This window comes from Cibotium barometz, chromosome 3, assembly GCF_041138505.1.
Source record: "Cibotium barometz isolate CiBa-2024 chromosome 3, ASM4113850v1, whole genome shotgun sequence".
Taxonomy (NCBI): Eukaryota; Viridiplantae; Streptophyta; class Polypodiopsida; order Cyatheales; family Cibotiaceae; genus Cibotium; species Cibotium barometz.
The window spans coordinates 53,923,487-53,949,919 of record NC_141048.1 but is presented as its reverse complement, the minus strand read 5'-3'; positions in this window follow the sequence as shown (position 1 = coordinate 53,949,919).

Genomic DNA, 26,433 nt, shown 5'->3' with positions numbered 1-26,433 from the left:
CACATGACATCTCATCCACATCCACATCACTTTCACATCCACATCCCTTTTATTACATTCTTTCGCATACACATCCACATCCATTTACATCAAATTCTTTCACATAACATCTTTCACATACTTCACAACTCATCCAATTTCATTTTCATCAACACATCCTATAACACCCCATTCACATCTTATCACATCCATTCACATCCTATCGCATCCCATTTACATCTTATCACATCTATTCACATCCTATCATATGTGGACTATTAAGATAATGGATGTTGGCAGTAGTGTAGCATGTGGATCTATTTGGTAGTGTGCCAAATCTAGTCCGATATTCACATCCTATCACATCCCATTCACATCTTATCGCATCACATCTATTCACATCTTATCACATCCCATTCACATCTTATCGCATTCCTTTTACGTCTTATCACATCCTATCACATCCCATCTACATCTTATCGCATCACATTTATATCTTATCACATCTATTCACATCATGTGATCTAAATCAGATGGATGTGAATCAATGGATGGATGGATGTGATGTGAATAGTGGTGATGAGATGTGAGGTGAATAGATGTGATGAGATGTGATATGAATCAGATAGATGTGAATGAATGGATGAGATGTGAATAGTGGTGATGAGATGTGAGGTGAATAGATTTGATCAGATGTGATGTGAATCAGATAGATGTGAATGAATGGATGAGATGTGAATAGTGGTGATGAGATCTGAGGTGAATAGATGTGATGTGAATCAGATAGATGTGAATGAATAGATGAGATGTGATGTCATGTGAATCACGATGTAAATGAATGATATGGGATGTGAGTGGATGTATGTGAAAGAATGGATGTGAATGTGTATGTGAAGAATGGATGTGAATGAGTATGTGAAAGAATGGATGTGATGAAAATGGATGTGAATGTGTATGTGAAGAATGGATGTGAATGAGCATGTGAAAGAATGGAAGTGAATGTGTATGTGAAGAATGGATATGGATGTGTATGTGAAGAATGGATGTGAATGAGTATGTGAAAGAATGGATGTGAATGTGTATGTGAAGAATGGATATGGATGTGTATGTGAAGAATGGATGTGAATATGTGAAAGAATGGATGTGGATTTATGTGAAAGAATGGATATAGATGTGTATAAAAGAATGTGATGTGATGTGACATGAATATATGTGGATGTGAAGTGATAGATATGAATGTATGGATAGATGCGATGTGACATGAATATATGTGGATGTGAAGTGATAGATATGAATGTATGGATAGATGTGAGAAGTCGTACATATGAACGATTGGATGGATGTGTGTGTATGAATGTGATATGATGTGGATAGAAGTGATGTGATATAATATGGATAGAATGTATGTGATGGGATGGTTATGAGAATGTATGTGGTGGATATGAACGAATGAATGTGGATATGAACGAATGAATGTGATGGATATGTAAAGGAGTCCATTTTGCAACCGGAAATGAGGTAACTCTTCACAAGTACCAAGCTATAATTTTTGCAATATTTGTGAAGTCTTCTCATGCAACATAAACTCTTCTTGGATGTCTTCAATCCAATCTTTATGCACTCCTGTGATGGCAAACAATGTACAAACTCACATTCTTGAGAGTGAATCAGCCCACCACATTATCCTTTCCCTTTGTATTTGTGATTTCAAAATCATAATTTTGAAGGGTTGCTAACCATCGCCTTTGCTTGAGTGAGAGATTTGGTTGAGAAAGGAAATACTTGAGAACCCTATGGTCACTTCTCACATAAAACTTGCTTCCATAGAGATAGTGATGCCATTTCTTGATCTCATGTAATATAGCACTTATCTCTTGATCATAGATATATCAAGTTTACAGCTTTCAAATGCAATTACTCCATGGTCTTGATACAACACGGCACCAATACCTCTTCCACATGCATCCGCCGCCCTAATAGTGAAAGGCTTGGTGAAATTTGGGCATACCAAAATTGGGGTGGAAGTAAGCATTCTTTTCAACTCTTTAAAGCTTTTATGGGCTATTGCATCCCAAAAGAATGCCTCCTTCTTCAACTTATTGGTCAATGGAGCCACTATGTGAGCATACTTCTCAATGAACCTTTGGTAAAATAAAGAAAGCCCCAAGAATCCCCTTATTTGAGTGATGTTCTTAGGTATAGGCCGATATAGCAGGTTGAGTGCAGATTCAGGAGAGATTTTGGAGGATCCTACTATGTATAGGTGCATAGTAGGAAGCTTGATAGATGTGATGTGTGATGGATATGAACAAATGAATGTGATGGATATGAATGAATGTGTTGTGATTTAAATGGAGATAGATGGAGATAGATGTGATTTAAATGGAGATAGATGTGATTTAAATGGAGATAGATGTGATGTGTGATGTGAACAAATATGATGTGATGAGATGTGGATATGGGTAGATGCGAGTGGATGAGATCTGATGCTGCGGATAAATGAGAAAAGATGTGATGAGATGGAAAATGATGTGATGAGAATGGGAATACATATGAAATAAATGAGAATTGATGTGGAACAATATGGAAAGACGAGAGTTCGTTATAGAAACTATATTTATGACATGTTTTTAAATGACTGTTTTATGTCAAGAATGTTGGGGAAGCATTTTTACCATCTTGTGAATGAGGTCGTGGAGACCTAATTTGATAAAGTTACAATAGCTGACGGAGAGTCAATGAGAACGTCTCGTGTAGCAAGGTCGGCCGAGGTCTTGACCAGCCTCGGTTTGATTTAAATGGTGAGCTTTCGGTACGGTGGATGAGCGACCAAGGAAGCGGCCTATGAGTGAAGCGCTAGGTGACCTGCGAAAGATCCTAGAGGGTGCTGACCATACGGTGCTCGGTCTCTGGGTCTTCGAAGATACCCACGTGCATCGAGGAAGATATTGGAACAAGGCGTAAGAGTTGTTTTCTGAATTTGGGCATGGATCTGGTTGATTGACCTTGCTGGTCCTCAAAAATGGATGAGTCCATGGCTCTTTTATACGGATCTGTTGGTTGATCTAGCTGATCTTCAACGGAGATTCCATTTTGATTTTTTTAAGTGAAAATATTGTCGGTTACTTTGAGCTAGGAACTATCGAAAAGGCCCCTGAGTGGACAGGTGGTGAGCATTCTGGTTGCCAATGATGCCATAGGTACACCGATGTGAAGGAAAAATTGGAAATTAGGATTCAATCGGATATTTTGGAGGATTATGATTAGTGACACTATGGTCTCATTAAATGATTGTTTTAAAGACAACTGATTCTGTGAAAAAGGCAATTTCATATTGGGTGTATAAGTGGTGTGACTAGTTTTAAGTTCGCATGAATATCCGGCTAGTTTTAAGTTCGCATGAATATCCGGGTAGGGGGCCTCGGAAATCTTTTCCTTGCTACCCGGGACAAAACCTAACCAAATTCCAATATGTTTGGTGCAAGCATGGTAAATAGGATTATGAGCAAGCTGCACACTGCTCATATTATCACAAAACAACTTGATAGGATAGCATACTTCAATGCCCAAATCAGCCAATAACTTCATAAGCCATGAAATCTCACAAGCAGCTAATGCAACACCCCTGTACTCAGCCTTTGTACTAGATAGTGCAACAATAGAGGTTGTGCAAGAATAGAATGGCCCTAGGGCCATTCTTGCACTGGTTGTGCAAGAATAGAATGGTCTTAGGGCCATTCTTGGGTGCCCAAGAGCATGCAAGAAAGTTGGGTGGCACCAAGGCTAGAATGGCCCCCGGCAAATTACCAAATATCTATGATAAACATTGCCTTTGGTTCTTTTCTAATTTAGTCTAATTAGATGATGAAAAGAAAAAGTTATAAATAGATGATTATAAAATATATTATATAGTCGGAGCAAAAAGTTTTGTTATGACATGTTGTTTAGTTACTATGAGGAGGGGCATATCGGAGCCCGCCCTACATGTCAGACCATGGATAGCCTTATTGATAGTGTTGATAGAGAGCTATCGAGTGTACGGGAGCGCCTGCTATTAGCACTCCCACTAGATTACATTTTGTCATAGGATTGGAGGTGATGTTTGTGAGATCCCACTGCCCCTTGTGCGCACCAGATTCTCGGTTGGTAGCAACAGAAGTAGCTGCCTCTTGCGCGGGGTAGGGTTTCCCACTCGGGGCCTCGCCCAAGAATGTCTGGGTGCACGAGACTAATCTGGTGGTCATTCCGAAACCGAAACCGGGAAAATTTCCCTTGCCCGAAAACCGGGGACGATTCCACCTTTTTGAATTTCTTAACGAATTTTCTAACGGGGTCAAGAGACTAAACTAACCTTCATCTGATTAAACCAGATAGAAGGAAACTATACAGACTTAACTTGAAGAAATCAACGTTTTTTTCTTAGTCATCATACGGTGGCTTCAACATAAGCTATCAAAGAAATACTTTCTCAAACAAGAGCAAAGCACCATCGTGTATTCTGTACGATCATTGATCCTACATGTGTGAGCGAGATCGTTCTCTTGGTGGGGGCAAGCCTGAAAAGGATGAATTAGTAAGTTGCTTATAAATTTATGTTTGAGATCTTGATCATGTGGTGTTTTTCTCGGAAAAATTATAATTTTTTGTGTCCGTTCTTTAAAGCTTGAATACTCATGCTTTGGTAACCACAACCTTGTGGGATGAGATTGTAAATTATGCCAACATTAGTGCTGCCAATCATGATGATTACATGAAAGATTTGCCAGAGAGAGATAGAAAGTTAATTAAAAAGCTAAAAATGATGCAACATAAGAATCTTGTTTTCGGATTGCCTAAGTTCAGATACACAGCTTTAGAGCATGTTTGGAGCTGTTATAGGCAAACTCCAATAAGGGCAAGTACTCTTCCCAATTAGATTGCTTCTTACTAACATAAGAACGCAACATATCCTCTAGAATTTGGTTAACTCTTTCAGTTTGACCATCAGACTCCGGATGATCTGCCGTACTCATACTCAGAGTAGTATCCAACTTTTTGAAGACTTCCCTCCAAAAATGACTGTTGAACTTTCTATCTCTATCCGACACTATATCTGCGGGGGCAGGCCATATAGCTTATAGAGATGTTCAATAAAGAGTTTTGCCAACTCTGGCGTTTTAACACTTTTCTTCGTGGCAATAAACTTTGCCATTTTAGTTAACCTGTCCACTACCACCCACACCGAATCATTCCCTCGACTCGTCTTGGGTAAACTGGTAATGAAATCCATGGAAATGCTTTTCCATTTCCCTTGAGGAATCTCCAGCGGATGGAGTAGTCCTCCAACCTTAAGACGTTCATGTTTATTGACCTGGCACTTACTGCATTTCAGCACATAAGTCTGGACGTCCTTAAACAAACTAGGCTAATAAAACTGTCTTTTTACTAGTGCATAGGTCTTCTGAATCCCAGGATGACCCGCACTTGGACTATCATGATTTTCTTTAAGAATTTGGGCCCAAAAGTCACCAATAGTTGGTACACATATTCTACCCTTGTAGAGTAAGTACCCGTCGTCAATGGAGTAATTAGCATATTTCTCCCCTCGACGAAGTTTATCACTCCCCTTTGAAGCTGTGGCAGTCAAAGGTGATGAAGGGCCTATGTAAGAGCTCTCCGGCTCCAAACTATACCCAGAAGACACGGCTAGTCTCTCCAGACTAACTCTCGCTTCCCTTCTCGTTGCACCTTCGGCCAGTCTCTCCGGACTAGCAATACGTGCCAACGAGGGAGGTGGTCGCGTCTGTGAAGAAGTGCGTACGTGTACAACGCGCCAGACCTCTGTAAAAGATGGATCGTGCTCACATAAACCACGTAGTGACTCCAAGAAATCATTCTTAAAGACTGTGAAACTAATTTCATTAATCTGTGGCATGCGACTAAGTGCATCTGCCACCACATTATACTTACCTTTCTGGTAACGTATCTGAAGGTCAAACTCCTGTAGAATCTCCGCCCACCGAGCTTTTCTACCCTTCAGTTCATTTTGACTTGAAAGCCATTTCAGACTTTCATGGTCCATCCAGACCTCAAAAGTAGCACCATATAAATAGTGTCTCCACTTTTTCAGTGCATGAACTCGCTAGTAACTCTCGCTTGTAAGCCGAGTAGTTACGCTGCGCACGATCTAACTTTTTACTCTCAAATGCAATTGGGCGCCCCCTTTGCATAAGTACGGTCCCAATGGCCTCATTACTAGCGTCTGTTTCCAAAACAAACGGCTCATTTGGATCGACAATAGTCAAAACAGGTGCATCTGCTACTACGGTCATCTTGAGCTTATCAAAGCTCTTCTGCTGGGCTTCCCCCCAACTAATGTTTTTTGTTTTTGATCGCGTAACTCGTCAGTCAACGGGACTGCGATCTTCGCGTAGTCCTTCACATACTGTCGGTAGAATCCCGACATGCCAAGAAAAATCTGCAGTTCCTCGAGATTCTTCGGCGCTGGCCATTTAAGAATAGCCTCTACTTTTTCTGGCTCCATCCGCGTACCATCAGCGGATATAATATGGCCAAGGTAGTGAATTTCTGTTTCAATAAATTCACATTTGCTCTTCTTTGCAAATAGTTTGTGCTCTCGCAAAACACTAGACGCAAATGCTCTATGTGTTCTTTCTGTGTCTTACTATACACAAGAATATCATCTAGGAAAACTACTACGAATTTTCCCAGATATGGACGTAAAATGCTGTTCATCAGCGTCATAAACATCGCTGGAGCATTGGTTAGCCCAAATGGCATAACCAAAAACTCAAAATGCCCGAAACGGGTCCTAAATGATGTCTTCGCAACATCTTCTGCTTTTATTCTAACCTGATGATACCCAGATCTCAGGTCTATTTTTGTAAAGTATCTCGATCCATAGAGTTGATCAAACAACTCATCCATGCGTGGCATTGGATACTTGTTCTTAATCGTTAACTGATTAAGAGCCCTATAGTCTATGCACATCCGCATAGATCCGTCTTTCTTCTTTACCAGAAGAATAGGCGATGCCCACGGACTTGAACTAGGCCGAATGAAGCCTTTGTTCAAATATTCCGTCAATTGTTTTTCCACCTCCTGTGCCTCAGAGTGGCTTAATCTATAAGCAGGTTTGCTTCTAGGTTTTGATCCTGGCATAACTTCGATGCCATGGTCTACTTCTCTAGATGGTGGTAAACCATCTGGTAAATCATCAGGAAAAACATCCTGAAATTCCTCTAATAAATAGTTTAAAGTATCTACGTACTTTTTCTTTAATGTCTCATTCACCTTGGATTTTTTCTTGTTTGAATCACATGCATGCCAAACAGGGTTTTCAAACAGTGGGTCTCGTCCAAGGCTATCTTGTTTTCCTTGTTTGTCTACGCAAACATCATTTATCGTTTCATCTACGGAAACAGAATTCAAAAGAGGGTAACAAGCATATACCTCTGCTATCTAGTCTCTGCGGACCACTGTACACAGCTCCATGGAGGAAATAAGTGGTGTGGCGGGGACAGTACGGTCGCCCTGCAAGGTAATGACTCTACCTCCATGCTCAAAACATAGCGTATTATGTAAGTAATTCCGAGCTAGACCAGGGCCCAAGCCATACATCCACTCCTTGCCTAGATATACCTCTGCTCTGGCTAAGTGCATGACTTGAAAGTCAAGCGGAGCCTCGTAGTCCTGCATAGATAATGGGACCCCCAATACTACGGTATTCCATACCGTTTTGTCATATCCGTTGGCTAGGCCAACAGTATACTCATGATCACTCCGGGTCTCAGTCAACCCCAACTTCTTGACTAACGAGTAGTTCAAGAAGTTGTGGCTAGCTCCATCATCAATAAAAACTGTGACTCTACGGCCACCTATGGTGCCATACATGCGCACCATGTCATGCGGACCTACAGTAGGCTGCTGCCACATCGCTGGTGTCACTGAACAAGCGTGATGCTCATCACAATGACACACTGTCACCTCTCTGAACTCTGCGGAACTGAGAGGGAGTCTCTGCACTGTATGCAATTGCCTAGAGGATTTACCATCTTTTTTAGGCTCGTTGCCACTCGTGCTGGTTTTAGGCTTTGGACACTTAGCCTTCGTGTGCCCTACATCATTGCAATTAAAGCAGCGATTTTCCTTTCGCGCTTTAATATACTGCTCTTTCTTTTGGATTTCGCTATCTCTTTTCTTCTTGGATGGTTGTGGTTTTTTAGACCAATGACCACCCTGTCCTTCCTCGTCCGTCCTATCCCCTTGTTTATCACTGCGGAACCCTTTTCTTTTAAGGCCTGACCTCCTCTTTTCACTACCCTCGGCCCTGCTAGAACCACCACGCGCACTACGGTGCTTGATGTCATCGAATATCTGCGCATACTTAATTGCCTCTGCTAAGTCTTTAGGCTGTAAGGGCTCTACGTACTCAAGGTAATCATCTTTGAGGCCTCTCTTAAAGCCTCGCAATGCCTGGAACGCATCGATTCCCTTTAGCTTGAGTACTATCTCCCTATAGTCTGAGATGTACTGAGTTAGGGATTTGTTCTCCATCAAGCACTTGTCCCATAACTCCCAACTTCTCTCTGCCTCATTAACAGGCAAAAATTCTTTTCGAAACATCGTTTCAAACTCCGTCCAAGTGGCAAGACGAGTTGTCAAACTCATCCACTTGTACGCTTTGCCGGTTAATGAGAGGCTAGCCTCTACGGAATGAACTGTTATCTGATAATGAGTTCTATATGAAGGGATCTTTATCCCAGGATTCTGTTGGGTTGACCAGACCATAAGGAACCCTAGAATCAGTTGGATCTTAAGGGAAAGAGTTTGTCCTCCAGCTACGAGATGAGGACATCTCGCGTTTTTTAAGTGGAGTAGGATGTAAGATTCCTCTCTCCAGCTGCGAGATGAGGACATCTCGCGTTTTTTAAGTGGGGTAGGATGTAAGATTCCTCCCTCCAGCTTTTGAGGTGTAGAGGTGTAAGAATCTCTCCTTTTGATCTTGTAATTATTCCCCTCTCTGAAATAGAAGAAAGATCCTGTTTTACCCTGTTTTAGCCTGGAGAGAGAAAATGTCTAGAGAGAGGTAATCCAAAATTGAGATATTTTTGGATATAAAAATCCTCCTAGTGTTTAAAATGGTTTCCCTTGAAACAGAAATTCAAAAAGAACTTTCCAATGTACAATTAGAATTAATTGAAAATGTGTATAAAGGACCTTAGTCTAAGGGTCTAGATTTTCGAAAATTTTTGGATATAAAAATCCTCCTAGTGTTTAAAATGGTTTCCCTTGAAACAGAAATTCAAAAAGAACTTTCCAATGTACAATTAGAATTAATTGAAAATGTGTATAAAGGACCTTAGTCTAAGGGTCTAGATTTTCGAAAAATTTTGGATTATGGTCCAATTAAATTTCCTTTGGGACAATAGGATCAATCCAAATAATATTTCTTTTTTACAAATGCTTTGAAATCCATGAACGTTTCTAACACCTCTCTTCTCTTTGAGAATATAGATCTAAGTCATCTTGCTATAATCATCAATGAAGGTTACATAGTATGTGCTGCCCACTAATGGATGGAGGCCCGCATACATCACTCTGAACAATCTCAAGTGGCTTGCTACTCATGTTGCCTTCTCTAGGAAATGGCAACCTTGCTTGTTTTCCAAACTAGCAAGCATAACAAACATGCATACTCCCATCATATTTGAATCTGGGCAGCCCACCAACTATGCCTCTCGATTGCATATTCTTTAACTTCTGTATGTTCGCATGCCCAACATGTTTGTGCCACTTCTCAATATCTTGTACCACATTACGGCTTTTAGAAAACAGAGGCGATTTTAACTCTGGAATACCTGCATCCAATTTGAATAACCTACCTTCCTTCTTGCCTTTGGCAATAACTCTACAACCATTCTTAAAGTCCTCAATGAAGCAACCATGCTCGTTGAATTGTACATGTAATCCTTGCTCAACCATTTGACCAATAGAAGACAAACTCTTTGTAATGGAAGGCACATACAAAACTTCTGACATAGACTTCACCTTGCCATTATGCATCAGCAAGTATCTTGTATATGGCATAACATGGTGTTTGTTACACAAATTGAGAAGTAATGCAACACTTTGAAGACCCTATCTGTCCAATCTCAATGTGCTATAAGCTGAGCAGGTGTTGTATACATTTGGGGAACCCTTGGATCTTTCTCCTCGCTTGTCACCAAGTTCCATAGTCCTTTTCCTTTGAGAAATTGTTGCTTAGCAGTGACGTGCAAAAAAGTACTCCCACCTAAATCTTTGCCTGCCCATGTTTCTACCTACCCTCCAAAGGAGCACATGGCTTGGACAACAGATTGATTATAGTTCTTTCTCCCACCCATGTCACTTCCATCCTTCCACCTCTTCCTCCCAAAAAATTTCATCCTCTTCCAAGGTATATGCTATTCTCTCCCTCTCCTATGCTCGCAAGCTTTCATGGAAAGCTTCATCCTCTTCTCCTTTGCTCTCGAGCTTTTAAGGAAATCTCATCCATGCTTTGAGGTGAGATTATCTCTTCCTTCCCCTCTATTTTCTTTATCTTTCTCCTCTTTCTTTGCCTTGACCTAACCCTAGATTCTACATAGAAGTGCCAATATAAAGCTTCATGGAAAGCTTCATCCTCTTCTCCTTTGAGTAGGAGCTTCTTCTCCTAGGTATCACTGTAAAGTGCATTGGGAAGTGGAGGGCGATCGTCCTGGCCATCATTGTAAAAACAATTTTAAGATTACAAGATTTATATTTGCACAACGCTTATTTTTAGAGAGTAAAACATTGAAATCATTTTATTTCCAAATATTTACAAGGACGAGTTTTATTACAAAGAACTGAGACTAATATTATTAGTCTTATTTGCTATCAAGGAAAATTCCTAAGCTTGACTATGACATAACGGTAGAGCGGTCCACATAGGTGAAATATGGGGGTTCCGCTGTAGTTTCTAAGACTCTAAAAACTGATGGTAAGGGTGGTAGAGTCTGGATTGGGGTAGATCCCAACACAGCTACTCTATCAGAGCAGGTAAGATCTGCATCACTTTGTCATACACCCAGTGATCCTGAGGTATGCAAATCCCATCTATAGTCATAGAGGTGTCGGCCCTGGGGGTACCGACGAACCAAAATAAATGAATCATCTTCAACTTTTCAATCCAACGAATCCGCTTAAGGTCGGTGGTGAGGTTTCCAATTCGATCTGCTCGGATGAAGAAATATCTCGGCCCACGACTCCAGAAATCTCTACCCCATCCTCTTTCAATATGAGCGAAATGAGGGAGGGACATCTTCTCTAGTATCTGCACCATGGTGTCACGGAACTCCAAATTTGAGGAGTGACTAGCAGTCTCGAAGATGCATTAGAAAATGAGAAACTTCGAGTAGGCATCTTCCTCTTCCTACAATCATTAAAACATCAATTCAACTTGTTTGTTTTAGTAAGATGTTTTTATTAATTAGCATTATGTTAGGTAAAACATTCATTACAAAACAGTCCTTAACTAGCAATTCCTAGGAGCTAACCTGGCTCTAATACCAATTGTAAGGTTCCCCCTTCTAAAATAGGAGAAACACTTAAGATAGTCCACTAAGTCTTAACTTGGAGAAAATTTTCTATTTATCGACACCTTGACCATGTAGAAATTCATATAAATAAATTCTAGAGAAAAATTCTCTGTTGTATAAGTGGTTGTTTATGGATGAACTAATAAAGCAAATTTCAATGTAATTTATTAAATACAGCATCACACATTTCGTAACTTCATGTCATTATTTCAAAAAAGAAAAAGATACACATTTATTAGTAATATATGAAAAAAACTTTTCTTTAAAATATAACCAAGCTAACCTGGCCACCATTTCCTTGAAGAGCTTGAAGAGGGAGGGTTGGAGCTGCATTAGGAGCATCTTCCCTAATTTCGTTGTTACGTGCTCCTCTCAGTGCAATATTTTGACGTTGTCAGGGATGGGACCATCTTGGACGTCGACTTGTAGAGTTTGTTGCCGCGATCGAAACGCTTCAGTCGGATCTCAATTCTGAGATCGTTTGCTCACCGTATGAGCAAAAGACTATAGCGTATGAACCCTTTCTAAAGGCAAAAATCCCTTATTAAAGTCTAACGCAAATGGGGGGGGGAATTGTAAGATGTCCTTAAGACCAAAAATGTGGAGGAGGGCTGTGAGGGCTGCTGTAAGTCTATTCACACGGTGGGGGGGGAAGAGTTAAGGACACTGCCTCCGAGCAAGAGGGGGATGGAGGAAAATTAGCTTATCTGAAAAGAGGCAAATGAGGGGGTGTGAGAGGGGCGGCTGCAAAGGGCGACTGTACTGCAGCAAGTACGCTACATAGGGACGGATGGCCTTACGAACAGCGGTACGAACGACGGTACAATAGGGCGTACGCTGCACATAAATCGGTGTAGCCTGTGGAGCATCCCAAGGGTTTATATAGCTGAGGGGTACGGGTACGGGCACTACGCAAAGCAAGGACGAAATGACGGTGTATCGTCAACAAAGGCTATGGATCAGTGGCCTGCATGGGTCTAGGAAAAAGGTACGGTGTCACTTGTCCGGGAAAGGAGTGGTACGCATATACCTTATCTGGTCTGGGACAGCATGGATGTCCACGTAGGGGTACGTGTGGACCATACAGTGGGTGGCCGTCCTTTGGTTCTTGGGTGGCCATCGTACGGGCACCCTAGTAAGTGTGTACGGTTCAAATTTTGAGATGGGGTACCCAATTTTGGGACGCTTGCCTCGATTTGCATGCCGAACGGGGGGGCGAAATTTTTTTTTTTTGTCCGGGAGGTTCTACTGGTCGTTGGGGTTTAGACTGTTTGTCAATCGGACGCCCGGTCGTGCATTTATTAAGGTTTAAAGGTCGTCGCTTTTTAACTAAAATGATTGAAATTTGCGTATAAGCTTTGATCCGGTGTCCGTTTGGATGCTGTAAAATCTTATATTAGGGTAAAATCACGTGCAGATTCCAAATTTGGGCTCAAAATTTGAAGATTCTAAGTAGAAATGACTCAAATAATAAAATTATTGATTTGTATATCATAAAAAACTCATAAATTTATCTATTACATGAACATTTCTTTATTAGTGAAGATGGGTATGTTACATTACCAAGGTGTCCCATGCCTCCTTGGGGGACTTGGCATGCTGTATGTGCCCAATCATGGTGTCCTGTATACTGATAGAGAGTCAATACATAACTTTTCTGGCTCCTTTGTTCCAATCCTTGAACTCTTTCACATCTGCACAACAGTCGGATTGATCTCCGGTATCTCCGGTGCCTCTTCATGCTCACCTTCTATGTAGTCTCAGTAACCCTTTCCCATTAAGAAATTTATCAACCTGAACCTCCAAGCATGGAAGTTGTTCTTATCAAGCTTCTCAGCACAACAATCTGGTTTATGCCATCATTTTACATATTTCCAGACACACAAATTTACCAGAAACAACACTCTGGTTTGTCCTGCACAAACAGCTGTATTTTCTGCAGCGGCACTATACTACACTCAAATGTCACAACCAGTGACCTCAATGTGCATACATACACCTAATGGCAACTGTTTTACCTCCTTGTAGCACACACAATGTCTGCACAACCAATATGTCTTCCTGCAGTTCTTAAAACAGAGTTCTGCATAGAATCGATGACTTACCCGTAGTGCTCAAAATCGCCTGCTTTCTGAAAAAGGGAGGTCCTAACAAGGGTGTAGTCGCCAACACAAATAGGGAAGAGTAGATGAAGCTCTTACCCTCATACCGCTTCTTGTGCTTCTCTTGCTTGCAGCTCAACCCTTAGCATGAACTAGGCCCTCATACCATGAAAAGATGCAGGGGAGAAGAGAGCTTGAGCTCTTGCAAGCACACACACACTCACAAAACCCTAAAAGAGAACACACAAGGTGAGAGGTTGAAAATCTTCTTCTTCTTCACACAACACTCAACACACCATATACAAAGATAAGAGTACACTCCATATGAAAAGGTACTCAACCAAATACATACTAGGATTCTCTATAGTGTGAACCCAACTAAATGAGCTGGTGCTATAACTATGCCAGCATGGCTGTCACACAGCCTGTCATCCCACTAGCCGCATATCACCCATAATCTCACCAACCATGCCAGTGGTGTAAGTGTGGGGCATATCCCCCATGCGGGTCATCAGTGTCCACCGCCTCACTAGATGAGCTCAATATCTCAACAGCCTCAAGAGCCAGTCTTCATTAGGGACCTAGAGGACTCGGACTCCTTGGACACAAGGGCTGATTTTGAACAAGATAGGGAAATACCCCCCAAAACTAGAAGCGCGAGGAAGGAGACCCCATGGGAACATGCGATTCCTGAGACCATATCACACATGACAAAACTTGGCTCTTATCCTGATCCTCATAAGGAAATTGAGAAACTCCAAGAATTTGGTGATTTAGTTACAAAAACCCAAGAGGAGCTTGAATCAAAGCCTAAACCAAAGCCCAAGCAAGTGAGAGTCTCAGATACTGTACACCCTAGTACCTTAATGCCTACTACTAAGATTCGCAAACCTCTAAACTTGCCGAGTGTCATCATGGAAGAGATTGAGGCGTCCACCTCTCACATAGTTTGATCCGTGATTGGTTCAAGGGACAACTACCATACAGAAACCCTGAGCCCATCTTGGAAATGGATTTTCCAATCTCACCGGAACCTACTTATGGAAAGGAGGTCATGAACGCACCTCTAAATATTCCCAAATTGTTAGACTTTATGGCCTCACAAACCAGTACAACTATAACAGCCCGATTGAGTGGAGATCTTAAATTGTTTGAAGTGATGAGATCTCTCGTTAATGGAGAACTCAATGTCGGATTACCACCAAGAGACTAATCCCTTGGTTCTTCCAAAACCAAACCCGGAAAAACTTCCCTCTCCCAAAAAGCACGGGCAATTCCTCCAAGATATTTTTTTTCTCTAACATAGTCAATGACCTTAACTAACTGAACTAATCTGACCAAACTTGTAAGTATCATTGTTAGATCAAGGAAAAGACTTGCACTTGGATCATAGAGACCAACGGTTTTTTCCTCATTGAGAGGCACAGCCGTTGATTTTTTTCCATAGAACATATTTTTATCTGGGATTTACTTCATCTATTGTACCATAACAGAATTGAGTCTCATTTTAGGGATCCATCAGTCCAGCCTAATCCCATCCACAGTAGTCCCGTGGGTTAGCCAACCACCCAACCACTGTAGTGATGGGATCCAATTAGGAAATTAGTTAGGTTTTGTCTTGGGTACCAGGGAAAAGAGTTCTTAGGCCCCCTAGCCAGATATTCAAGCAAACTTAAAACTAGTCACACCACTTACACACCCAATATGAAATCGCCTGTTTCACAGATTCAGTTGTCTTTAAAAAAATCATTTAATGAAATCATAGTGTCACTCAACATAATCCTCAAAATCTTCGGTTGAATCCTAATTTCCAATCATTCCTTCATCGGTGTACCTATGGTATCATTGGCAACCAGAACGCTCACCACCTGTCCACTTAGGGGCCTTTTCGATAGCTCCTAGCTCATAGTACCCGGTAATATATTCACATATCAAAATGAAATCTCCATTGAAGATCAGCAAGATCAACCAACGGATCCATATAAAAGAGCCATAGACTCATCCGTTGAGGACCAACAAGGTCAATCAACCAGATCCATGCCCGAATTCAGAAAACAACTCTTACTCCTTGTTCTAATATCTTCATCGACGCATGCGTGGGTATCATTGGCCACCCAAAGCCCGAGCACCATATGGTCAGTACCCTCTAGGATCCTTTTTGTAGGTGACCTAGCGCTTCACTCATAGGCCGCTTCCTTGGTCCCTCATCCACCGTACCGGAAGCTCACCATTTTAATCAAATCGAGGTTGGTCAAGACCTCGGCCGAGACCTTGCTACGCGAGATGTCCTCCATTGACTCTCCATCAGAAGCTGTTGCAACTTTATCAGTTAGGTCTCCATGACCTCATTCACAAGACGGTCAAAATGCTTCCCTAGCATTCTTTCTTGACATAAAACAGTCATTTAAAATACCGTACCGGAAGCTCACCATTTTAATCGAATCGAGGTTGGTCAAGACCTCGGCCGAGACCTTGCTACGCGAGACGTCCTCCATTGACTCTCCATCAACTGTTGCAACTTTATCAGTTAGGTCTCCACGACCTCATTCACAAGACGGTCAAAATGCTTCCCTAGCATTCTTTCTTGACATAAAACAGTCATTTAAAAACAAGTCATAAATACAGTTTCTATAACGAACTCTCATCTTTCCACATTGTTCCCCACATCAATCAACATTATTTAATCCACATCCATTTCATATGTATTCCCATTCTCATCCAATCACATCATTTTCCATCTCATCATATTTTTCCTCATTTATCCTCATCCACTCATATCTACCCATATCCACATCTCATCACATCACATTTATTCACAGTTTCTATAACGAACTCTCGTCTTTCCACATTGTTCCACATCAATCCACATTATTTAATCCACATCCATTTCATATGTATTCCCATTCTCATCCAATCACATCATTCTCATCCAATCACATCATTTTCATCCAATCACATCATTTTCCATCTCATCACATCTTTCCTCATTTATCGTCATCAGATCTCATCCACTCACATCTACCCATATCCACATCTCATCACATCACATTATGATTCACATCTCATCCATTCTCATCTTGATTCACATCACATCTCATTCACTCACATCTATCCATTTCACATCATATCACCTCCATCCATTCACATCCATCACATCACATTCATTCATATCCATCACATTCATTTTTATCACCATCCCATCACATACATTCTATCCACATTACATCACATCACATCTATCCACATCATATCTCATTCATACACATCTCATCTCATTCATCCACATCCATCCAATCGTTCACATGTACAACTACTCACATTTATCCATACATTCATATATATCACTTCACATCCACATATATTCATGTCACATCACATTCTTTCACATACACATCCACATCCATTCTTTCACATACACATCCACATCCATTCTTTCACATACATCCACATCCATTCTTCACATACACATTCACATCCACATCCACATCCATTCTTCACATACACATCCACATCCATTCTTCACATACACATACACATCCATTCTTCGCATACACATTTACATTCATTCTTCACATACACATCCACATCCATTCTTTCACATACACATCAATATCCATTATCATCACATACATTCACTCACATCCCATATCATTCATTTACATCTTGATTCACATGACATCACATCTCATCCATTCATTCACATTTATCTGATTCACAGCACATCTCATCACATCTATTCACCTCACTTCTTATCACCTCTATTCACATCCATCCATCCATCCATTCATTCCCATCTATCTGATTCACATAACATCTCATCACATCTATTCACCTCACATTCTCATCACCTCTATTCACATTACATCCATCCATTCATTCACATCCATTCACATCCATCCATCCATTCATTCACATCTATTTGATTCACATCCCATCTCATCACATCTATTCACCTCACATTCTCATCACCTCTATTCACATCACATCCATCCATCCATTCATTCACATCTATCTATTTCACATCACATCTCATCACATCTCATCACATCTATTCACCTCACATTCTCATCACATCACATCCATCCATTCATTCATTCACATCCATCCATTCATTCACATCTATCTATTCACATCACATCCATCCATCCATTCATTCATATCTATCTATTTCACATCACATCTCATCACATCTATTCACCTCACATTCTCATCACCTCTATTCACATCACATCCATCCATCCATTCATTCACATCTATCTGATTCACATCACATCTATTCACCTCACATCGATCCATCCATTCATTCACATCTATCTGATTCACATCACATCTATTCACCTCACATTCTCATCACCTCTATTCACATCACATCCATCCATCCATTCATTCACATCTATCTAATTCACATCACATCTATTCACCTCACATTCTCATCACCTCTATTCACATCACATCCATCCATCCATCCATCCATCCATCTATTCACCTCACATTCTCATCACCTCTATTCACATCACATCCATCCATCCATCCATTCATTCACATCTATCTGATTCACGTCACATCTATTTACCTCACATTCTCATCACCTCTATTCACATCACATTCACAGAATTTAAACATAGATTTTAAGAGAATTCTAATTTTGATATAAAAAATTTCTTTATGCATCTATTTATGCATAAAACTCAACTTTAATGAGAATAACACTTTTGAAATAACAATAATTCCTTTATGCATCTTTCTATGCATAAAAATCAAATTTAATGAGAATAACACTTTTGAAATAAAAATAATTCCTTTATGCATTTTTCTATGCAAAAATAAATTTTAATGAGGATAACACTTTTGAAATAAAAATAAATCCTTTATGCATCTTTCTATGCATAAAATCAATTTTAATGAGAATAACACTTTTGAAATAAAAATAAATCCTTTATGCATCTTTCTATGCATAAAATCAAACTTAAGAAAAATAACACTTTTGAAATAAAAATAAATTCCATTATGCATCTTTCTATGCATAAAATTCAAATTTAATGATAATAACACTTTTGAAATAAAAATAATTCCTTTATGCATCTTTATATGCATAAAATTCAAATTCAATGAGAATAACACTTTTGAAATAAAAATAATTCCTTTATGCATCTTTCTATGCATAAAATTCAATTTCAATGAGAATAACACTTTTGAAATAAAAATAATTCCTTTATGCATCTTTCTATGCATAACAATCAAATATAATGAGAATAACACTTTTGAAATAAGAATAATTCCTTTATGCATCTTTCCATGCATAAAAATCAAATTTAATGAGAATAATACTTTTGAAATAAAAATAATTCCTTTATGCATCTTTCTATGCAAAAATCAATTTTAATGAGAATAACACTTTTGAAATAAAAATAAATCCTTTATGCATCTTTCTATGCATAAAATCAATTTTAATGACAATAACACTTTTGAAATAAAAATAAATCCTTTATGCATCTTTCTATGCATAGAAATTAATTTTAATAATTAATATCAGTGGTATCCATGCATATTTATAGGTGAATATGTACATGGAGTAAATTAGAATATTTCTTTTAGAATACACAAACGGTGGGAATTACTCTTTTGGAATAACATAAAAATAAACTTTCTTTTCCACAAAATTCTAAATTTTTTTCCATAACCTCCTTTGTATGGCTGACCATTTTTCATTTTTATCATTCTAATTTTAACTTAAATTAACTCAATCTAGATGTATAGGACTCTAATCTACTCAATTTTCAAAAATCAAGAGAGTAAACAATAAGAAAAGTTTAATTAATCTTTTTGTTAATCATTCTAGAATAAAGAAAGACTAAATTAAAGAAGAGAAGGGGGGTGGCCTTTTCATCAAGGCATAGAATTAGAATTTACTTCAAGCATCTATAAAACAAGAAAATAAAGAAAACCATAGATTTAAAATTAAAAAGTAAGAAAATTTTTAAGGTCCTTTTTACCTATTTTCAATTAATTCCAATTGCACATTGGAAAGTTCTTTCGAATTTTTGTTTCAGGGGAAACCATTTTATACACGGAGGATTTTTATATCCAAAAATATCTCAATTTTGAATCACCTCCCTCTAGACATTTTCTCTCTCTAGGCCAAAACAGGATCTTCTCATTTCTACTCTACACCCATACCTCATCTCCATTTTCTCTCCCTACTACTCCCATATTACTAAATTATTTTTCCAATCTCAAAAAATACATAAAAATTCAGCATGAATGTATCATATTAACCTCTGCAAATATGGGGTTTCCATCTACAAAAATCCCCATGTTCTTCACCTCAATCAACTTTTGTGGCGTCAAATTCCCAAGGATGCATGGGATACTTTGGTAAAGTTGTATGATACAATTACAACACCTAAGAAGATTCAATTGAAGCAGAAGATACATGGTGTGGTTGAATAATAGGAGCATAAATGATTATGTGCAAGAGATCAAAGAATGTGCCGATGCATTAGCATCTATTGGTGCCCCAATGGATGATGATTTGGTAGCTATTACATTGAATGGCTTGGGTAAAGAGTACAAGGCATTTGAAACCTCTATCATGATGGTATATGGATTTAGGAGCATCAAATCACATGACTTGCCATGGTGAGTGGTTTGAGCATATGTAACCAATGAATGAAAAAGGATATGTGGAGACATGACACTCAGCATTCTATCACTCATGTTGGGAGTGTTCACTCTGATACCAGTTGAAAGATCCCTGCCCCTTCCGCGCAATGAATTCGGGGGTGCTCGCAGTGGAAGTAGCATTTCTTGTGCAGGGCAGAGCCTCTCACTCGGGGCCTCACCCATGAATATCCAGACAAGAGACTAATCCCTCAGTTCTTCCAAAACCGAACCCGGAAAAACTTCCCTCGCCCAGAAAGCATGGGCAATTCCTCCAGGATATTTTTATTCTAACATAGTCAAGAGCCTTAACTAACCAAACTGATCCGATCGAACCCGTAAGTCACATGGTCAGATCAAGGAAGAAACTTGCACTTGGATCATAGAGACCAACACTTTTTTCCTCATCGAGGGACACAGCCATTGATTCTTTTCCATAGAACAAGACTATCCTGGATTTACTTCATCTATTGTACCATAACAGAATTGAGTCTTATTTTAGGGATCCATTAGTCCAGCCTAACCCCATCCAGTCCCATGGGCTATCCAACCAATGTAGTGATAGGACCCATTTAGAAATTTGGTTATGTTTTGTCCCGAGTACCAGGGAAAAGTGTTCCCAGGCCCCCTAGCCGGTGCTTCATGCAAACTTCAAGATAGTCACACCACTTACACACCCAATATGAAATTGCCTGTTTCACAGATTCAGCAATCTTTAAAATAATCTTTTATGAAACCATAGTATCACTAATGATAATCCTCCAAAATATTCAATTGAAATCTAATTTCCAATCATTCTTTCATCGATGTACCTATGGCGTCATTGGAAACCAGAACGCTCACCACGTGTCCACTCAGGGGCCTCTTCAATAGTTCCTAGCTCATAGTACTCAGAAATATATTCACTTATAAAAATCTAGATGGACTATCAGCAAGATCAACCAACAGATCCATATAAAAGAGCCATGAACTCATCCGTTGGGACCAGCAAGGTCAATCAACCAGATCCATGCCCGAGTTTAGAAAACAACTCTAACACCTTATTCCATTTCCTTCCTCGACGTATGCATGGGTATCTTCGGCAACCCAGAGCGCCCGAGCACCGTATGGTCAGCACCCTTTAGGATCCTTCGCAGGTCACCTAGCGCTTCACTCATAGGCCGCTTCCTTGGTCCCTCATCCACTGTACACCGGAAGCTCACCATTTAAATTGAACCGAGGCTAGGCAAGACCTCGGCTGACCTTGCTACGCGAGATGTCCTCCGTTGACTCTCCGTCAGCTATTGCAACTTTATCACTCAGGTCTCCATGATCTCATTCTCACAAGACGATCAAAATGCTTCCCCATCGTTCTTGACATAAAACAATCATTTAAAAACAGGTCACAAATACAATTTCTAACGAACTCTCATCTTTTCACATCATTCCACATCATTTCCCGTTATTCCACATTCTTCTAAATCAATTCACTTTGCTTAATCCACATCCAATTATATGTATTCTCATCGTCCTTCATCCATTCTCATCCATTCGCATCCAATCACATCATATTACATCTCACTCATCACATCTATCCACATCTCATCCATTCTCATCTACCCATATCCACATCGTCCTTCATTAAATCTCTTGATTATTCTTAAATATCCATTCCTCATTTCCAAAAATGTTTGCATAACCCTCTTTCAACTTAAAATGAATTAATATGATTTTTCTTAATCATAAACAAGCTTAAAGAAATTTATTATCATTTTTACCTAGATTAAAATCATAAAAATACCTAGTCTTTTTCTTTAGCATTTCAAGCCTAGAGTTTTGTTTAAGATAATGAGTTTATCATTAAGAACCATCCTTCTAACAAGGATCTAACCATAAAGATAATCTTTCCAAAAAGAGAGATTTACTAATAAAATCACTATAATTAAGCATAAAGATTAGTATTAAACCATTTAAACATTATGAATCATTAGAAAGCTTGATTTCAAGAAAAAACCATTTAATTGAAAGCTTCCCAATCAAGCATGAGATGGGTTGGGAAGGAGATAACCATTGAGAAAGATAGAAAAACCATTGGATTAAGCTTACCTTTGATTTTGGCTTGATTCTTTAAAGAAAGAAGTGAAGCCCACAAAGCAAGCTTTGGCCACCAAGTTGGGGAGGGTAATCTCCAAGAGAGGATGGAGAATTGTGAAGCTCCAAAACTTCCAAAAGTAGAGGCAAAATAGAGGAATAATAGAATTACACTAAAATGAAGATAATACTAGCATGTAATTACTAAAAGATGAAAATGCAAAGGAATGAAGGTTTATTTATAGGTGAGAAAGGCCACTAACCAAGTCCAACTGGGATCTAGAGGTTTCCAGCTTTAGTTTGATCCATTTTGGACAAGTTTTAGACCAATTTAGCTCACTTTTTCATCTAGTTTACAGAAGGAGAGAGGAGAGATAAAAATATCTCATTTTTTGAATTAAAAATACAAGGTAATGATGAAAAAAGGTGCCTCCTTCATGATCCCTTTCCCTCCTTACTGAGGTGTCAAAATTTGATTTTTTTTACTAATAAACCTTAATTTTTAACTAATAAACCCAGTACTTGGTCAACTCTTCATCTTATGTGAGCATTTACTCATTTTTGGGAAATTTTTTTTATTATTTGTATTTTTGTCATCTCAACACTTCAATTAATCCTATTGGCCCTTTGGAACCTTATTTGGACCTTAATCAAAAAAATTTGAAAATGTGGACCCTTAGGCTAAGGTCTCCACCAATACACATATTCAATTAATTTCTAATGCACATTGGAAAATTCTTTTTGAACTTCTGTTTCAAGGGAATTCATCTTAGATATTAGAAGAAACTTTGTATCCAAAAATATCTCATTTTTGTATTATCTCTCTCTAGAATATTTTCTCTCTCTAGGCCAAAACTGAAAGATCCCTTCCCCCTCCACACAACGAATTCGGGGTGCTTGCAGCGGAAGTAGCACTTCTTGCGCAGGGCAGAGCCTCTCACTCGAGGCCTCACCCATGTATATCCGGACAAGAGACTAATCCCTCGGTTCTTCCAAAACTGAACCCGGAAAAACTTCCCCCGTTGGAAAGCATGGGCGATTCCTCCAGGATATTTTTACTCTAATGTAGTCAAGAGCCTTAACTAACTGAACTGATCCACCGACCGAACCCATAAGTTTCGAGGTCAGATCAAGGAAAATACTTGCACTTGGATCATAGAGACGAACGCTTTTTTCCTCATTTTGAGAGGCACAGCTGTTGATTCTTTTCCATAGAACAATTTCTATCCAGGATTTACCTTATCTATCGTACCATAATAAAATTGAGTCTCATTTTAGGGATCCATCAGTCCAGCCTAATCCCATTGAGTCCCATGGGTTAGCCAACCGCCCAACCACCGTAGTGATGGGATCCAATTAGGAATTTGGTTAGGTTTTGTCCTGGGTACTAGGGAAAAGAGTTCCCAAGCCCCCCAGCCGGCGCTCCACATCATATCTCATTCATACACATCCCATCTCATTCATCCACATCCATCTAATCATCCACATGTACGACTATCCACATCTATCCAATCATTCGTCCACATCCATCCAATCATTCATCCACATCCATCCAATCATTCACATGTACAACTATCCACATCTATCCATACATTCACATCTATCACTTCACATCCACATATATTCACATCTCTTTACATCACATCACATCTCATCCACATCCACATCTCTTTACATTACACCACATCTACATCACATTCACATCTACATCCCCTTACATCGCACCACATCCACATCCACATTACTTTCACATCCACATCCCTTTACATTACATTCTTTCACATACACATCCGCATCCATTTACATCACATTCTTTCTCATACACATGCACATCCATTTACATCATAGTCTTTCACATACACATACACATACACATCCACATCCATTTACATCATATTCTTTCACATATCCTCTCATCTCATCATTCACATCCACATCCATTTACTTCACATCTCATTCTCATTCATTTTCATCACACCACATCCTATCACATCCTATTCACATCCACATCCATTTACTTCACATCTCATCCTCATTCATTTTCATCACACCACATCCTATCACATCCTATCACATCCTATTCACATCTTATTGCATCCCATTTACATCTTATCACATCCATTCACTTCCTATCACATCCCATTTACATCTTATCACATCCATTCACATCCTATCACATCCCATTTATATCTTATAACATCCATTTACATCCTATCACATCCCATTTACATCTTATCACATCCATTCACATGGTATACCCATTTAGTAGCTTTTTCTAATTCGATATCGAGATAATAGGACTTTTTCTAAATTTTTACCAATTGCTTGGCCTAGATAAAGGTTCTTTTTCTCGATGACTATTTCCATATTCTTTCTCAATTTCTCAAATGAATTATATTCAATATTCCTCTTTTGAATAAAAGAATTCATGGGATTTACAAAAATCAATTCTACCCATATTTTCACTTTTGATAAATAATCATAAATTGAATTATACTAAAAATTTATATTTTTTCCATTTAATTTCTTAGACCTCAAATATCATGGTAATTTCCCTTTTTGCATTTAATTTTTTCATTCCAATGTCATGGAAATTTCCCTTTTATTAAAAAATAAATCTATCTAAAATTTCTCTTTTCTTCAAATAAAATATCCATTAATTCCAATATGCTAGGAATTCCACTTTTCCCATTTAAATGATTGAATTCCAAATGTCATAGGAATTCCTCTTTTATCATTTAAATATTTCTCAGATGTAAAATAAATTTATCTAAAATTTATCTTTAATTTAAATAGAATATCCATTAATTCCAATATGCTAGGAATTTCACTTTTTCCATTTAAATGATTGAATTTAAAATGTCATAGAAATTTCTCCTTTATTATTTAAATATTTATCATATATAAAATAAATTTATCTAAAATTTATCTTGAATTTAAATAAAATATCCATTAATTCCAATATGCTAGGAATTTCACTTTTTTCATTTAAATGATTGAATTCCAAATGTCACAGGAGTTCCTCTTTTATCATTTAAATATTTCTCATGCATAAAATAAATTGATCTAAAATTCATCTTTGAATTTAAATAAAATATCCATTAACTCCAATATACTAGGAATTTCACTTTTCCTATTTAAATGATTGAATTCCAATTGTCATAGGAATTTCTCGTTTATCATTTAAATATTTTTACCATAATTTTCTCTTTTCTTAATTATTTAATTACACATAAACCTTAAAAATTAGTTTTCCATTAAATGTGACAAAGACCATTCTTTTAGTCTAGGATAGTCAATCCTAGAATATGGTAGAAAGTCCTCTTTTCATGTTATGCATAATAATGAATTATGTATCAATTTCTTAAAAATTTTACCATACCTCCGTTTTGCTATTACTAGAAATTTTTAATTTTTATGAAAAGAATAAGACATAATAATGTAATTATGATATTATAACTATCTTTTAGCCTTAAATCCAATTTATGGATTTATCTCATAATATTACAATAATTTTCAAGCATATAAGTATAAAAACTATTTTCTTAAACCTCTAGCTTCACAAGCCTAGAGTTTGATATGTGAATTGAGAATTTCTCCATGAGAAGCACTAATTGAATAGAGAATTGGTCATAGAAATGACCATTCTTTGGGGGAGAGAGAGATAAACATAAAAGCATTCTAATTTAAGCATCAATATAAAACTTTATGTGATTAATCACTAAAATTCATTAGAGAGCTTCATTTGTATTGAAGAACCATTCAATTGAATACTTCTCAAGCTTGAGAGGGGTTGAGAAGTGAAAAACATTTAGAAGATTAAGAAAAAGACCATAAAGTCACACTTTACCTCTTGTTTTTCTTGATTCTTTAGTCTTAGGAGAGGCCCCCAACAAATCAATTGGTTAGTATGTTGAGGAAGGCTCCAAAGAAGGTTGAAGAGAGAGAGAAGCTCCAATCTCTCCAAATTGTAGAGGATTTTTAGAGGATAATAGAAAATATCATTATTTTAGTATAATACT